The sequence below is a fragment of the Natator depressus genome, chromosome 9, assembly GCF_965152275.1.
Source record: "Natator depressus isolate rNatDep1 chromosome 9, rNatDep2.hap1, whole genome shotgun sequence".
Classification (NCBI taxonomy): Eukaryota; Metazoa; Chordata; order Testudines; family Cheloniidae; genus Natator; species Natator depressus.
In genome coordinates this window covers 47,199,023-47,206,466 of record NC_134242.1, presented here as the reverse complement: position 1 = coordinate 47,206,466, position 7,444 = coordinate 47,199,023, and positions in this window count along the sequence as shown.

Sequence of the window (7,444 nt, the reverse complement as noted above, 5' to 3'; positions counted from 1 at the left end):
AGCACCTTGGGGCAGAGAATCTCTCGTGTCCTATACCAGTGCTGAAATCATTGTCAGTGTGTAACAAATGATAACTGGATTGTTTCTTCATAAACAATGGGTTGAGGTCTTCAGAGGAGTCATTAGCCACAGTGGGATAATTTCCACTGCATCCATGTCTCCAGAGGAAACACTTACAGAACTGAGGCCTTCGTGTGTGTGATTTCTCATTCCTTTCAGTTACCTGCCGAATGACTGTGAAAGCACACAGATGTCCTTCTTGAGCTTAAAGAAAGAAGCCTTGTACAGAATGAGATGTTGCATGACAAGGTGAATCTTACTGACATAGATTGTTCAAAGATGCAGCTGCGTTCTTATTAAACGTGTGTGATGTTGGAAAAAAGAAACAAAATGATTAATGCTATTTCTGCAAGAGGCACTCTTTCCCCCTTCCCTCTCCATGGAAGTTAATGGTGTCCAGACTGAACAGATGAGTTATTGATAGGCTAACAGCCGCCCTTCCCCACCAATGGTGTTTGAACAGAAATAAGCTCAGTGGAGGAGAGTAGGATTTTCATGATTGGGGGAAATTTAACCATCTGGATAGCTGTAACCATTAGAACATAAGTATGGCCATACTGGGTCAGACCAATAGTCCATCTAGCACAATATCCTATCTTCTGACAGTGGTTGGTGCCCAATGATCCATCTACTGTCGTCCATTCCCAGCTTCTGGCAGCCAGAGGTTTAGGGCCCCCCAAAACATGGGGTTTTGTCTCTGACTGTCTTGGCTAATAGTCACTGATGGACCTATCCTCCATGAACTTATCTAATTATTTTTAACCTAGTTATACTTTTGGCCTTCACAACATCCCCTGGCAACGAGTTCCACCGATTGACTGTGCGTTGTATGAAGAAGTACTTCCTTATGCTTGTTTTAAACGTGCTGCCTATTATTTCCATTTTGTGATCCCTGTTTTTTGTGTTTTATGTGAAAGGGTAAATCACCGTTCCTTATGCATTTTCTCTATGTCATTCATGGTTTTATTGACCTCGATCGTATCCCCCCTTAGTTGTCTCTCTTCCAGGCTGAACAGTCTCAGTCTCTTTAATCTCTCCTCATATGGAAGCTGGTCCAGACCTGTCATCATTTCTGTTGCCTTTCTCCGTACCTTTTCCAATTCAGTATATCTTTTTTGAGATGGGGTGACAGGATTGTATGCTATGTTGAGGTATGGGTGTATCATGGATTTATATAGTTGTGTTATGGTGTTTTCTGTCTTATTTATCCTTTTCTTAATGGATCCTAACATTCTGTTACCTTTTTTGACTGCTGCTGCACACTGAGCAGATGTTTTTGGAGAACTATCCACAATGACTCTAAGATCTCTTTCTTGAGTGGTAACAGCTAATTTAAACCTCATCACTTTGTATGTATAGTTGTTATTATGTTTTCCAATATGCATTACTTTGCATTTATCAATATTCCATTTAATCTGCCATTTTGTTGCCCAGTCACCCAGTTTTGTGAGATCCCTTTGTAACTCTTCACAGTCAGTTTTGGACTTAAGTATCTTGAGTAATTTTATATCATCTGCAAACTTTGTGACCTCACTGCTTACCCGCTTTTCCAGATCGTTTATGAATATGTTGAACAGCAGTGATCCCAGTACAGATCCTTGGGGGACACCCTATTTACCTCTCTGCACTGTGAAAACTGACCATTTATTCCTACCCTTTGTTTTCTATCTTTTAACCAGTTACTGGTCCATGAAAGGACCTTCCCTCTTATCTCATAAGTGCCTACTTTGCTTAAGAGCCTTTGGTGAAAGACCTTGTAAAAGGCTTTTTGAAAGTCCAAGTACATTATATCCCCTGGATTCCCCCTTGTCCACATGTTTGCTAATACCCTCAGAAAATTCTAGTAGAGTTTGTAACAGTCTCCTGTGATGAGTTCAAGAAGGGCCATTAAATATGGAGGTGATACTTTCAATTCCCATGTAGATATTCTAACCCAAAGAGCATTAACAGATGTTATTTGCTGGAGTATAAACAGTGTGTACTCAATTTGCAACAATATTTTCCTCATTTGATAAAGAGGAATAGCTTAAATAATATGTTTAAACATGGTATTGGCTTGCCATCTAACAACCTTATTGCTAGTAGAGCAGTCAAGCTAATGCTGTGAACCAAGGCAAACTCTGAATGTCTCCAGCGAATTCAAGAATTTGTCTTAGACTCTGGTGATTCGTCCCTGAAAAGCAATATATTGAGGGTCTGTTCTTAAGATCCATTAGCCACACAACTATAGACCACACTGAAATTGGGTGCCACTACAAATCACTACCTAGGTGCATTGTCACTGAAATACTTGACAGGTTTCAGAGGGGTAGCCGTGTTAGTCTGTATCAGCAAAAACAATGAGGAAACAGAAACACTTAACCCAGGAACCAATCCCAGCAACAAACCCCATTGCGAACTCTGTCCACATATCTATTCAAGGGACACCATCATAGGACCTAGCCACATCAGCCACACCATCAGGGACTAGTTCACCTGCATATCTACCAATGTGCTATATGCCATCATGTGCCAGTGATGCCCCTCTGCCATGTACATTGGCCAAACTGGACAGTCTCTACGCAAAAGAATAGATGGACACAAATCAGACATCGAGAATTGTAACATTCAAAAACCAGTAGGAGAGCACTTCAATCTCCTTGGACACTCAATAACAGATTTAAAAGTGGCCATTCTTCAACAAAAAAACTTCAAATACAGACTTCAATGAGAAACTGCAAAGCTGGAATTAATTTGCAAACTTGACACCATCAAATTAGGCCTGAATAAAGACTGGGAGTGGATGGGTCACTACAAAAAGTAATTTTCCCTCTGTTGATACTCACACCTTCTTGTCAACTGTCGGGAATGGGCCACATCCACCCTGATTGAATTGGCCTTGTTAGGGTGACCAGATAGCAACTGTGAAAAAACGGGACGGGGTGGGAGGTAATAGGCGCCTATATAAGAAAAAGTCCCCAAAAATGGGACTGTCCCTATAAAAATAGGACATCTGGTCACCCTAGGCCTCATTAGCACTGACCTCCTCCCACCCCCCCACTTGGTAAGGCAACTCCCATCTTTTCATGTGCTGTATATTTATACCTGCCTACTGTATTTTTCACTCCATGCATCTGATGAAGTGGGTTCTAGCCCACGAAAGCTTATGCCCAAATAAATGTGTTATTCTCTAAGGTGCCACAAGGACTCCTTGTTGTTTTTGCTGAAATACTTGAGTTTATCTTATAGACAGATATGCTGGTTTACAGGCCCAAATGGCAAGCTCTGGGAGAATAGGAGGCTATTTAAAAAAAAAAAAAAAGGCAGAGCAAATAAAGATGATGATACCAAACGCTGCTTGTAAAGCAGTACTAAAGATTTTCCTTGTGACTTGAGAGAAAATTTAGAGTGTGAAGAATTTGCTTGGGCAGAAGCTTTATTCTGTGATGGAGATGCTGTTGTACGAGAGTTGGCTGAACTTGGTGTGTTAGACAGAGCTCCAGAAACTGGTCGTAACCTTAAAAATTGCTAAGATTCCTGGAAGAAAAGTCAGTCGTATGGATGTGTGTGGGAAGGAGGAAGCTGCGGTTGCTTCTAAGGGAGTGGAACTGTTTATATTTGAAAGCCAGGACCCTCTGTGGTGGTGAATGTAATTAACAGCTAGTACTCAGTGCACAATGGGAACAGACTGTGGGGCTGCATGATCAGACTTGTTATGGGAATTGGATTTGTTCCAAGCATAGTACTTTTTTATCTGCTACATCAAGCCAAAGATGTTGAAGCTATATACAAGAAATAAGCATAATACCAGCATCAGGACATGAAACGTGAAACAGCAGCTGGCCTGAGCAGTTTTTGTGTATATTTTCAATCGAAATAGTCTGCGTGGACTTTTTGATCCTCAAACCTGAGGCAGCAGGAGTATTTCAGTGATGGTGGATCACTTCACCCCATTTGCTTGGGCATTTGTGTTATCCCATGAACGATCAGTCATCTTAGGTAGTGGCAGTATAAGGGGATTTTACTTTTATATTCTACCGCTGGTGATAACAATGGTGGGGAGCAGGTGGGAGTGCTAGTGTAAACCAAGTGCTGGTAGCTGCCAGCCTTTTCACTACTGTAGTGTGTGTCTAGACCTGTTGTGAATGAATTCACCAGTTGGCCACAATCTCCTGGGGAAATTCTAACTCCCTCCTTCCTTTGATACTCTTGCAAATCACACAGCATGTTTCAGTGTCTGTAGATGGTGAGGACCTTGCCTCTGTCTCTCACCCAAAAGATGTCACCTCTAAGACTACGGTCCCTCTGGCCTAACACCATGCTGGACCATTAGTTTAGTACTGACACTTGGGAAAGAGTGCCCCCCTCCCCCCGCCGTAACCACCAACACCACTGTCTGCAGGGACTCTGTTTTGTTAGAATTCTCCTGTTTCAAGTACTGCCCATGACCAGCCTTATTTAACTTCGGAGATCTCATGAGATCATAGACCCAGGCAGCATGGCTGTCAGTGCTCTGGCTTTTTTATACCCTTTGCTTGATCCCAGTGTAGGCCAGTTGTCCTAACCCCCTGTGGTCTGGGAATGGAATTAAGATGAGGCAGACCTTTGGGTAGGGGGCAGCTGCCTACCAGCCTAATCTTCCTTGTGGCATGGGAGCTGCAGTCAGATGAGAGGTGTCTGGTCACTGAAGGGTTTATAGCTTTATACATATTTTTGTTCACTGTACTGAAAAGGTCAGTTCTACAAACTTTTTTTATAAAAAGTACTTGATTCATCAAAATTGTACAGTTGTTGCTGACAAGTTTAGAAGAGCAATGATGACTGACTCTAGTTCATTGCTTAGAAACAGGTTCACTCCCCCTGCCATGCTGGGCGGAGACTCCCTGAGGTAGGAAATAACAGGTACTGCTGTAGCCTGATACTATAGACTTACTCTCTGAGGGGACCTTGTCACAGAGGATAGAGATCCCTTGTCACATTGTCTGACGCGCATACCCAACAGGTGCAGGCAAGAATATAGTAATCAAACCCATAAGCATCTAGCACATCGCAATCTCAAGCTTTTGGCCTGAAACTCAGCTTTTGGGGATTTCTCATGTCCTCAGGACTGCCTCAAAAATCTCAGGTCTTCTAATGGTGCAACTGTGAAGTGCCTTTGGAGGAACTGAGAGATGGGTGTTTAAGGCAGGCTGCAAAAAAAGAAAACTCTTGAGAAACACCTTTGCCAAGAAGCATATGCAGTAGTAATTTTTGCTGTAATATTCTAAAGCAGCCAGAGTTTATTTCCATTGGTTTCTGTAGAGTATTTTTAATTAATCTGGATTGATATAATTAGGGCTTGTCTACACAGCGATTTAGTGCCTGGCAAGCTAGGGTGTGACTCTAAAGTGCTCCAGGCACTAACTGGCTGTGTGGGCATTGTTGCCATACACCAAAAATTCCCTAGTGCACTTTAGTGTGCTTTGATGTCAGAACTCACTACAGAACTTTTAAAAAGAAAAAAGAAAAGGAGTACTTGTGGCACCTTAGAGACTACCACGATATGCTATGCATCCGATGAAGTGAGCTGTAGCTCACGAAAGCTCATGCTCAAATAAATTGGTTAGTCTCTAAGGTGCCACAAGTACTCCTTTTCTTTTTTCTTTTTACGAATACAGACTAACACGGCTGTTACTCTGATACAGAACTTTTAGTGCACAGTAGCAGGGTCCACACAGCCAGGTAATGTGTGGCAGGCTCGAGCCCTGTAGATTCACACCCTGGCTTGCTGTGCACTAAATCACCAAATAAAGAAGCCCTTATTTTTAACACAAAATGAATATAACAACTCGAAAGCCAAAAGAAATAGTCAAAGGCCCTGATTGTGCAAACACGTGTGTTTACTTGTGCTCATGAGTTGTCCCATTGACTTCAGAAGCCAGTGACAGAATGAGACTACATATATACATAAAGTTAAAGGATAGGGTTCAAAACTTTCTTGCAGTGGGAGATCTGAGAAGGGGTTAATGCAAGCCAAGAGGAGATGGTAAGCGGTCAGCTGGGGTCAATTATGACCCATTACAGAGAGGCTGGGCTTCCAGAGAACATGCTCTGAGAGCGATGAGAAGGAAGGCTCTACTGAAGACCCTGAGGGATAATCTAGACTGGCAATGCTAAAGCACTGCCATGGCAGCGCTTTAACATGGCTTGTGTGGTCGCAGCACAGCGCTGGGAGAGAGTTCTCCCAGCACTCTAAAAAAACCCACCTCCAGGAGGGGCATAGCTCCCAGCATTGGTGCACTGTCTACACTGGCACTTTACAGCGCTGAAACTTGCTGCACTCAGGGGGGTGTTTTTTCACACCCTTGAGCGAGAAAGTTGCAGTGCTGTAAATTGCGAGTGTAGACAAGCCCTGCGGAAAGGGTTCAGAGGTATGAAACCTCAGCATCCTGCAAGTGGCCAAGCTAGGAGCACACAGTGCTCAGTGGATTAGCCTGGTTTGTTTTGCTCCCTTGAAGGGGGACTAGCTGGAACAAGCCACCTTGTTTTGTTGCTTGTTGTTTTCTTTGTGCTGGGCTATAGCAAGCCCCAAGGAATTTGTTTCATTGAACTCGTGTACCGTAGAAGGGAAGGACTTTTTATGGTTGGCTGGGGAGCCAAACTACCCTGCCTGCAAGAGGGAAACAGACAACCACTGTATTTCATGGGAAAAGGTGAGACACCTGCCCAAAGAGCCGAGGAACTAAATTCTGTTGACCAAACTCAGTCTTGTTAGAATAAGGACTGCAGGATAGGGCGCATAGAAATTAGAGATGACAAGACATGTTAGGCATCTAATGCATACTCCTGCTCAAGAAAATGCAGATTAAAGATCTGCTTTAGAAGGACAAGAATGAAAAGAACTGACTGAGGGGCTCTCTAACCCATTGATGATGATTTTAACAAATCTTGGAATGCGGGGCAAGCTCCAGAGGCCTGGGGGAAAAAAGCTAATGTGCCAATACTTTAAAAGAGTAAATGGGATGATCCGGGTAACTTCAAGGTGGTTAGTCTGACATTGATCCCAGGTGAAATCATGGAAAGACTGATATGGGACATAATCAGTGTAAAAAAAAAAATAATAAAGTATGGTATGTAATAAAGTATGATAAATACTAAACATGGGTTGTTGGTTTTTTTTTTTAAATAGGTGTTGTCCAATAAACTTGATATAATTTAAGAGATTGGTTGCTAAAGGTAACTGTTGACATAATAGGAAAAGTATTTGACTTAGTCCTATATAACATCCTAATTTTAAAAAAGCAATATATGAAATCAATATTAAATTGATTAAATACTGGTTAACTGATAGATCCCAAAAAGTAATTGTAAATGGGGAGTCATGCGATAGGGATGTTTCTAGTGGAAGTCCCACAGAGATTGTGGC